Consider the following 10,508-nt stretch of genomic DNA (forward strand, 5'->3'; position numbering starts at 1 on the left):
AATTTTTTTTACCGTTTAAGGTAGGACCAAATAGATTATAAGGTCAATTTTTACCTCAATTCATTTTTTCTGAAACTTTGACATTTTGTTCTTGGATACAAAATCTCTCTTTAAATATGATATGAAAGAAATTCAACCGCACATTTTTTGACCACATAGTCTGAAATATGGCCTATCAGACCCCTGTAAGAAGATTGTGAAATCAGACATTCGACTTGAGAATGAGCCTTATTTTACAATTTTCTATTGATCTATTGCAAATGTGTTTGATACTTTTCATAAAGATAACTTTTTTGTTACTTTAATCAGTAAGTCACATTGATACTGGAAAATTTGGGTAAAATATTAAGTAAAATAGAACATACATTGTGTCAGAAACTGAAAATTCACATGTAAATGTCCGACAGTTTAAGTTTTCTTAAAAGAAAATGTATTATTCATTTTTTACAAAAAATCTACAGAATGATTCAAATGGGTCCTAGAATAAATAAATAAAACGGTGGCGAAAATTTCCCTGTATAATGTATGTGAAACTCTGCATTAGTATTTATTTAACACTGAGTTAAAATCGAAACTTCTGAAGAAATTAGCATTAAGCTAATGTCCATGTTTATAGAATGGATGATGTTATGCTAAACAGAATGTTTTGTTGGATGAATTATTTAATACCCATTCTCTTTGCCTGTTAGTTGAAGAGGATAGCAGACATGACAATTCCTAAACTATGGGCTGCACAGTTTGACATTATCAAACACATGAGACAGGACCAGATCACAAATGGACTGGTCAACGCATTTTCTACGGTAAGTGTTATAGGTCATGGCCATTTCTACGGTAAGTGGTAGAGGTCAATGCCATTTCTACGGTAAGTGGCAGAGGTCAATGCTATTTAATTTATGGTAAGGAAGTGGTAATAGTCAATGCCTTTCTGTGGTAATTAGAAACTGTCAAATCTTCTTTTAAATTTCCAGTAAATAAAAAAATAAATTATTTTATTCCATTTATTTAATACTTGTACTTTAAAGTGGCAAAACTAGCAATTATTCAAGTGCACATGTATATATTGATCAGGATAGTCAAGTAACTACATATACTGTATATGCATCTGTATAACGGTGTACTGTAAACCATCTTTCATTCATGACGACTTTATTTCCCAATTTTCCCCGTGTTTACTAGGTTGTAACAATTAATTTTGGTGGCCAAGCCCTTTTTTGGTCTGTTGTTAATAGCAAGAGATACTTTAGTCTTTAAGGACTGGTTTGCCGCTAGAAATATTCGTGATGATGAGGCTCTCGTGAATCTTGCGAAAATTTCTTGCACGCGAATAAAAGTTGGTTTACAGTAGTCATGGTTTCTTAGGAAGAACAAAATTTAAAAATGCACTGTATTTAGCAAGTTAAAATTCACAGACATCAAACTAGTAATTTATCTTTGTTTGCAGGGTAACTGGTCGATCAAGAGATTTAAGATGGAGAGAGCCGGGGTCACTCAGGTTCTGTCTCGATGGCCTCTCTTTCATCTCCTGCCTGGGAATGATGACCCGAATATCTAGTCAGGTAAGTAACAAAACACAGACCCACATTATTTTGTCAGGTCAATAAATACAGTGACCCGCAGGTCAGAAACAAAAGTGTCAATTAGAATTTATCCCATACTAAATATGTATTATTTCTTTATGATAAAGATAATAATTTCCTGATGAATAAAATAGAGCCAGTTCTATTATTTAAATGTGTACAACATATATAACCTGTTTCTGTTTACAGTTTGAGAAGACATTAAGGAAAGTCAGCGGTCCTCGGTCCCTCCAGCCCTCACAGTGGGGAATGCTGTGTCCCTCCGGCACACCTGAAGGGGAGGTAATTCTAATCATACTTTATCTATTTAGAAAGCAATGTATGAAAACTGATTTTGCACTTATTTTTAAGAAGAAAGAAATGCTTTCTCACTCTATTTTGACTGTACAATCAGAGTTTAAGCAGCTTACCTGTGACAATTTTTTACCTATTACTGACCCTCTTTTTTCCGTTGACCTCTCACTAACCCTCATTTCTCCATCGACTAATCACTGAACTTGTATTTCCAGGCCTGTGGGCTTGTGAAGAACCTCGCCCTGATGACCCACATCACTACAGACCTGGACGAGGGGCCGATTATTCGTCTGGCCTTTAACCTTGGGGTGGAGGACATTCAGCTACTGAGTGGGGAGGAGATGACTAGCTCCAGAGTCTATCTGGTTTTCCTCAATGGTGAGGTTTTATATACTTGAGTATAGATGTAAGACTCCAAATTGCGATGTTCTGCACCAAACCCTGATGGCTTGCTGCCTTTGTGGACATCAAAGTCCGATGGCTCATTCGCAACGAGATGTGATGTGCCAAAGTGCGATTGTATGATACGCCAAGGAATGGTGCGGAAGAATAATCAAAGTTTATGACATTACAATGACGTCACAATAATCCGACGTCAGTCATGCAGTCATTAATGACGTCACAATAATCCGACGTCAGTCATGCAGTCATTAATGACGTCACAATAATCCGACGTCAGTCATGCAGTCATTAATTGTTTTTCCATACCATCAGACTTTGGTGTGTCAAACCATCAGGGTTTGGTGCAGACCATTTAACTTTGGAGTCCCATTGCACCTCTACTGTTTAGTCATCTTTAACTGACTATAACTGCTTTAAAAATAAGCACTTGAATGCAAACATTGCATCATTTGTTTTCCATCTTCACGTAATGATATAAATGGAAAGAAATGAATGTGGAAATTGCAGTTGAGGAACCTTAAGGTACTTTGATTTCATGAAAAAATCCATTAAAAAGATTTTATTAAGTTTCTTTATTATTTGTGTTCCTTTATCATTCTTGTACAGACCAGAAATTGATATGGATTTCCATGTGCATTACTACTCACATAATTTATAGCCTTGTGTTAAATATGTTTTTACTTACCAGGTAACATATTAGGAGTGATACGTGACTACCATAAACTGGTTCGTACTTTCCGTTTAATGCGACGGTCGGGTTACATCAGCGAGTTTGTGTCAGTCTGTACTAACCATACCCACCGCTGTGTTTATATTTCTACTGATGGGGGCCGATTATGTAGGTAGGTAATTCTAGCGCACTCCAAAGATCTAACATCACCTAGTACATGTAAATGATGAATTCCTCATTAGAATTACAGATTTGTAAATGTGTAAGTAAAAGATGTATTAAGGATATACGATCCTCAGCCAGGAAGGATAACTCTTTAATTTATAATTAATTCAAAAAGTATCAAAATAAGGCTTGAAATTGAAATTTTTTCATGCAACAATTTTCATTTTATGCGTCTACATATGATTCAATGCTCTTTAAAGTTTTAACAAACGTTATTTAAAAAGTTGACATTTGTACCTCATAAAATGAAGTAAAACTTGCATATTTAAAAAAATCAGTTTTCTTTAAAATTAGCCTTAGTTACTAATGTTTATATGCATGATTTGAAATTAGAAGTGATTTACAGTGTTTTCTTTGAATGGAAACACTTCATACACTTTGCATTATGAAACAATGGAAGTAAGAAGGAGAGAGTAAAGTCCAAATAATTGTAAAATTCATGCAATTTTCTTTAAAAGCCTGGATACCTATGATTTTTATTCCTAAAATGTATTTCTTGATCAATTATCAATTAAAAAATATGCAATAGGTAGTTCAAATCGCATTTCCTGAAAAATAATTCGAGATTTACTAATTTTCCCTATATAATATGATTAAATTTAAGGATGAATTTTCTAAGAAGCACCATGGGTAAATACATTTTAATTTGAGAATTTAGAGACATATTTGTAAGCATTTTCAATTACTCAGTGCCTGATTTTCAGAACCTGAGGATCGGATAACCTTATTATAAATACCCATGGTATACATTATATCTTGATTTGGATTTTCAAGTTTAAAATCTTGAAAAGTTAGAAACATTATACGAGGGGCGTTCAATATTTTTTGTCCAAACCATATTACAGCAACAAAAATAAAATAGAAATTTAAATCATTTATTGCATTGCCTCAAAGTAATCCCCTTTGTATTTAATACAGAGATGAAGTCTTTTAATCCAGTCATAAAACACTTTTTTGTAAGTTTTTTGTGGTATACCCCTTAGATACTGAAAAATAGGTTATCCCAGCGCTGACTGCGATTGAAAACGCCTTCCAGAGAGAGATTCTTTTAGTTTTGGAAACAAGAAAACGTCACAAGTAGAAAGATCGGGTGAATATGCAGGATGCGGAAGTTCGATAACTTTGTGACACTTTAAATAGTCTCGACTTACTTTTGCTTTAAAGGCAGGAGCATTGTCATGCAGAAGTTTAATGCCTCTACAACCGGTATTGGGTCGTCATTTTTGTAAAAATTATAAAGTCTCGGAAGTATACTTGAAGAATACATATTTCCAGTGACACTTCTGCCCTGTGGGACTGCATGTTGGACAACCAAGCCATTTGAGTTGAAAAATATTGCATATAGAGCTTTCTTAGAAGTTTTAGTTCTTTTTGCAATTGTTGGTCTCTTCATATTCTTTCCAATTCAAACCTGATTTTTAGCTCTACTGGTCAGAGACCAGAAGAGCTTATGCGATAGTAAGGTGTCCATCGTCCGTCTGTCTGTCTGTCTAGCTGTCTGTCTGTCCGTCTGTCTGTAAACAATTTTTCAAAACGCTACTCCTCCTACAGTTTTGGTCTGATTTTAATATAACTTGGCACACAAGTAGACTACACAAAGATACATAAAATGGTGCTTGGGATTTTGATTTCAATGAACGGTGTTGCCATGGTTACTAAAAATAGAATTTTCTGTGAAATTCCTTTTAAATGCTACTTCTCCTACAATTTTGATCTGATTTCAATATAACTTAATTGGCACAAAAATAGACTAGACTAAGATACAAAATAGTGCATCGGTTTTTGATTTCGATGAAAGGTGTTGCCATGGTAACCAAAAAAAGAATTTTCTGTGAAATTCCTTTAAAACGCTACTCCTTCTACAATTTTGATCTGATTTCAAAATAACATGGCACACAAGTAGACTACACTAAGATACATAAAATAGTGCATCGGTTTTTGATTTAATGAACGGTGTTGCCATGGTTCCTAAAAATAGAATTTATTGTGAAATTCCTTTAAAACGCTACTCCTCCTACAATTTTGATCTGATTTTAATATATTATGGCACACAAGTAGACTACACCAAGATACATAAAATCGTGCATCGGTTTTTGATTTCGCGGAATGGTGTTGCCATGGTAACTAAAAATAGAATTTTCTGTGAAACTCCTTTAAAACTTTACTCCTCCTACAGTTTTGATTTGATTTCAGTGTAATATAGCACACAAGTAGTCTACACTAAGATACATAGAATAATGCATCTGATTTTGATTTCAATAAACGGTGTTGCCATGGTTACTAAAAAAAGAATTTCCTGTGAAATTCCATTGAAACGCTACTCCTCCTTTAATTTTGATCTGATTTCAATATAACATGGTACACAAGTAGACTACACTAAGATATATAAAATAGTGCCTTGGTTTTTGATTTAATGAACGGTGTTGCCATGGTTACTAAAAATAGAATTTATTGTGAAATTCCTTTAAAACGCTACTCCTCCTACAATTTTGATCTGATTTCAATAGAACATGGCACAGAAATAGACTACACTAAGATGCATAAAACAGTGCATCGGTTTTTGATTTCGCTGAACGGTGTTGCCATGGCAACTAAAAATAGAATTTTCTGTGAAATTCCTTTAAAACTTTACTCCTCCTACAGCTTTGATCTGATTTCAGTATAACATAGCACACAAGTAGTCTACACTAAGTTACATGGAATAATGCATCTGATTTTGATTTCAATAAACAGTGTTGCCATGGTTACTAAAAAAAAAAATTCCTGTGAAATTCCTTTGAAACGATACTCCTCCTACAGTTTTGGTTTGACTGCAATATAACTTGGCAAACAAGTAGACTACACTAAGATATATAAAATAGTGCATCAGTTTTTGATTTTGATTTACAGTGTTGCCATTGTTACTAAAAATAGAAATGTCTGGGAAATTCCTTTAAAACGCTACTCCTACAGTTGTGGTCTGATGGCAATGGCTTCTTTTCTCATCCTTTGTTATAAGTACAAACCAGTAGAGCTACAGTCTCGACAGAGACTTCTGGTTCATTTTCCATTCTGGCTGAAAAAAATGAACCCATGTTTCATCACCTGTGACAATCTGACTTAGCTTCCTCGTGTCCATATTTTAAAATATTTTCAGAAGTTTTTGGCACTTTTGTAAACGGTCCCTCTTCTGAGCTTTGGTAAAATTATGTGGAATCCACCTAGCACAAATTTTACGGTACTTAAATTTAGTTTTTAAAATAGTAAAATCACTGCCCGTTGAAATTCCTATACATTTTGCTATTTCTTTGACGGTAAGTCGTGCATCTATCTTAAGAATATCACGGATTTTGGAAACATTACTTTTGGTGACAGCTCTTGGTGGTCTTCCTGAATGGTTGTCGTCGGAAACACGTGTTCTACCACTCTTAAACTTGCTTACCCATCTGTAAACTGTCTTTTTTGAAATAACAGACCCACTATATATCTGAACAATTTCTTCATATATTTCATTTCGTTCTATACCAATGACACAACGAGCAAGAATATACCATCTTATTTCAAGTGACTCCAGACTTCGTGTTTTAACCATAATCGATGTCCAGTGTATTCGGGTTGGTCAGTTGCAAACGTAAGTGTGTGTTTCAGAGTGCAAGGACTTGTTCCAAATTTTGACACAATGTCGATAAAAGATACATTCATTCATGGACGACCAGATTCCGAATCAACTGATCTAATTTATATTGAAAAACATTCGGGACAAAAAATATTGAACGCCCCTCGTACATGTACTGTAGATTGGCAAATAATCATGATGGTTTTAATTTTGCTATATTTGCAATTTATAATTGTCCAGCGAAATTAAACCCATTGCAATGTTAAAATTATTTTTAGATTTTAAAAATTTTAAATGCTTTTATAAAGTTTGAATTAATTTCTTGCAGTGTCAAATTAATACCATCACAATTGGTACATTTTGACATATCGTGATATTTTAACACCGTGGAATATTAAAAAGACTTACAGTATTTCAAACTTTTCTTTCAGTCCTGTAATAAATGAAGATAAAAAAGTTTGTATAATATTTTTTTTTAATTATTTGTCGATGTGTTGTAAACCTTTTTTTATGACATTGTTGCAGGCCATATATATTAGTTCAAAAAGGACAACCTCTGGTGAAACAGCGGCACATAGAGGAACTCACACACACAGGGATTCAGGTAAAGGTTCTGTAGTTTAAATGGCATCCAATTAATTTAAGAATTTTTATAAAGCTTTCATCCTTGTTGTAAAAATATAGTGCCGAGAGATTTAACAGCTTCACTCTTTCTTTAATTTGTAGGAGTTTTGATGATTTCTTAAAGGAGGGTCTGGTGGAGTACCTAGATGTCAACGAAGAGAATGACTGTATGGTGTCACTGTATGAGTCTGGCATCACATGGTATTATTAACTTATTTCACCTAATCTTAAGCTTGTATGTAAAATGAATTATGTAACAGTAATATTTTCCACTTAGTTTACCTGGAAAAAATGTAAACTTAAGATTGTAATACACATGTGACTTTTATGTGAATTGACATAAAAATTTTCTTGTGCCATATGTCAATTAAACTGAAAGTCATTTTCTACCAAACATGTATATTACTACATGTACTACTACGTAACTATATGTTTGTGTAAAGAGCAAGCATTTCAACTTAAAGAACTTTCACAAAATAATACAAACTTCCTTCAGTTTTAACAGAGATTTACAGTTCATTATTATTTTAAAGGGAGACCACTCATTTAGAGATAGAACCTTTCACCATTCTGGGAGTGTGTGCAGGATTAATTCCCTACCCCCACCACAACCAGTCCCCCCGCAACACCTACCAGTGTGCTATGGGCAAGCAGGCCATGGGTGAGTTCACCAACTGTGTGTCAGCAAGATGGAGACTGAAAATTTTAAAGATGGTAGAAAAAATAAGATTTATAAACAGATTTAAAGGACCCATTTCAAGCAATAAAAAAATTAAAAAGAAAACCCCTATGTACATATTAAAGCACTTTTATGTGGTGATTTTGTTAATGTTTTACAGGTACTATTGGTTACAACCAGAGAAACAGAATAGACACATTGATGTATCTACTGTGTTATCCTCAAGCTCCACTGGTCAAATCTAAGGTAGGTCTCCACTGGTCAAATCTAAGGTAGGTACGCAACTCCTGTAATACAGCATTCCAAAAATACAGTTAAGTTGCATGAAATCCTTGAACAAATATCATTCCAATATTTTGTACTTAATATATATCCCTATGTCTCTTCATAGCTAACAATACAAGAGGAAGATGGCATTTAGTAGACCAAAATATTTTGGCAATATGAAATTTGTACAATGTCCATAAATATCATGCTGGAAAAATAATCTTTCAAATTCTAAATACTTCAGTAATAACAATAAATGTTCTTTAATAAGCATATTAATTTATAATTGTAATGATTGTTTTCTGTGTAGACTATAGAGCTGATCCACTTTGACAAGTTACCGGCGGGACAAAATGCCACAGTGGCGGTGATGAGCTTCAGTGGATATGACATTGAGGATGCTCTGGTCCTCAACAAGGCTTCACTGGACAGAGGTCAGTCTACTAAAACAAGTATAGTACTCTCTTACCATGACTTATAGCATGGACTAAAAATTCCAGAAAATTACAAAAGAGAAAAGTACAGTTCATTTATTTCTTGAAATGTCAGAAGATTTTTTGAGGACCTATTACATTTTTCATCTTTTTGTCTACAAAATTACTCTGGCCATATAACATTTGAAATTTACATTTACAATTTAATAGACAAGGATTGAACTTATATTTGTCTGGCTTATTTTCAAAGTCTTACATGCATGGTCTTAGACTAGGACATGATCATGAATAACATATAAGTTGAGGCTTTCATAAACTTAGTCGTTAAATTGTAATTATTGAATTTTAAGTAAGAATGGAGGCGTACAAGGCGAGGGTAATCCCCCGCTCTGAAAAAAGAAATTTTCAATTCAAAAAGTAGTATTTTTTCAAAATTTTATGGTTTATATCATCTTTTACATATCAAATTCTATATTTCATTGTTTTAATAATTTATAAATTATTTATTTTTACTCATGTTGTTAAGACAGTTGAAAAAAAAGAAAAAGCTTCATGTATGATTCGAACTCTGTCCATAGCGCAGGTTTGGTCCTAGACCAACCGCTTTAACCACTACGCTACGAAGTATATGCACTGTTGAGGTCTTTCAGTGTGATTTAAATGGACGGGTTTGTTGAAGCGAATTTTTTTTTCAGAAAAGTTCGATTTTCATATAGAATGGGTTCATATTCCATTTTTTGGACAAATGAAATAGATTTTACATTTACGTTTCCATCATTTAAGCGTTAACGAAGAATGGAGACTTGACCCATTCATGTTAAAAATTTTATAGCTCTATTAAACCCATTTTCCACTAAATATGCTGAACTGTCAATTTTAAAATAAAGATTGTTAAATGATAAGTCGTTCAGTAAAATAAAATAATAAAATGTTTTGAAGATGACATTACTGAGAACATGATTTTAGAAAAATATAACTTTTCTGTGAATTTTGAAAATTGAGAAACATTTTGTCTCAGAGCGGGGGATTGTACACGCCTTATACGCCCTCTTTCTTTGTTTTGAAATTCATTATAAATAAATTGGCCTAAAACACATAGTTCAGGTTTTTTCCCTATTTGCAAAGGTTTTGGTCGATGCTTGGTGTACAGAAAACAGGCTTGTACTCTAAAGAGATACACAAACCAGAGCTTTGACAAAGTGATAGGTCCCATGGTGGATGCTACGAGTCACAAACCAATCTGGAAACACGAGGCTCTGGACTCAGACGGGATCTGTTCACCAGGTGTGAGGTCTCTCTTCACTGGTCAATAATTCAATTTGAAGGGCATACTGTAGATTACTTAAATTTCACAACACCTTATTTTCGCGAGATAGTTATTGACTCTTTACAAGCGAGACAAAATTTTCATGAATTGTGGTCAATGCTCTATATAATCTTAAGGAATATTATTATACGTGAGAATGAAATTTTAGCGAGCATACTGTCTTGCATAATTAAGCGAAAATAAAGTTCTCGCTAATAAAAAGTGATTTACAGTACATGAAAGCTGTTATTAATTAATATTTTACTTCATATACTGAATAATCTTTTTTTTATGCCTATTTTCTATATATTTTAAATCAGAAATAAATTAAAGATTATGTGATGTTGAATTTCATCAGAACCTATAATTATGTTATTATGAGGACAAATTTCTTACAAGTAATAGCTTACACAGAGTCAGACTGTGTTGGCT

General features: G+C 33.5%; 1 pseudogene; it reads left to right on the forward strand.

Annotated features, from left to right (window-relative positions):
- The first annotated feature begins 689 nt into the window (after positions 1 to 689).
- Positions 690 to 10,083, forward strand: LOC134275939 (DNA-directed RNA polymerase III subunit RPC2-like; annotated as a pseudogene).
- Positions 10,084 to 10,508: the final 425 nt, after the last annotated feature.

The sequence above is a fragment of the Saccostrea cucullata genome, unplaced genomic scaffold (assembly GCF_032062105.1).
Source record: "Saccostrea cucullata isolate Sc308-1 unplaced genomic scaffold, CSIRO_AGI_Scuc_v1 ctg7379, whole genome shotgun sequence".
NCBI classification, from domain to species: domain Eukaryota; kingdom Metazoa; phylum Mollusca; class Bivalvia; order Ostreida; family Ostreidae; genus Saccostrea; species Saccostrea cuccullata.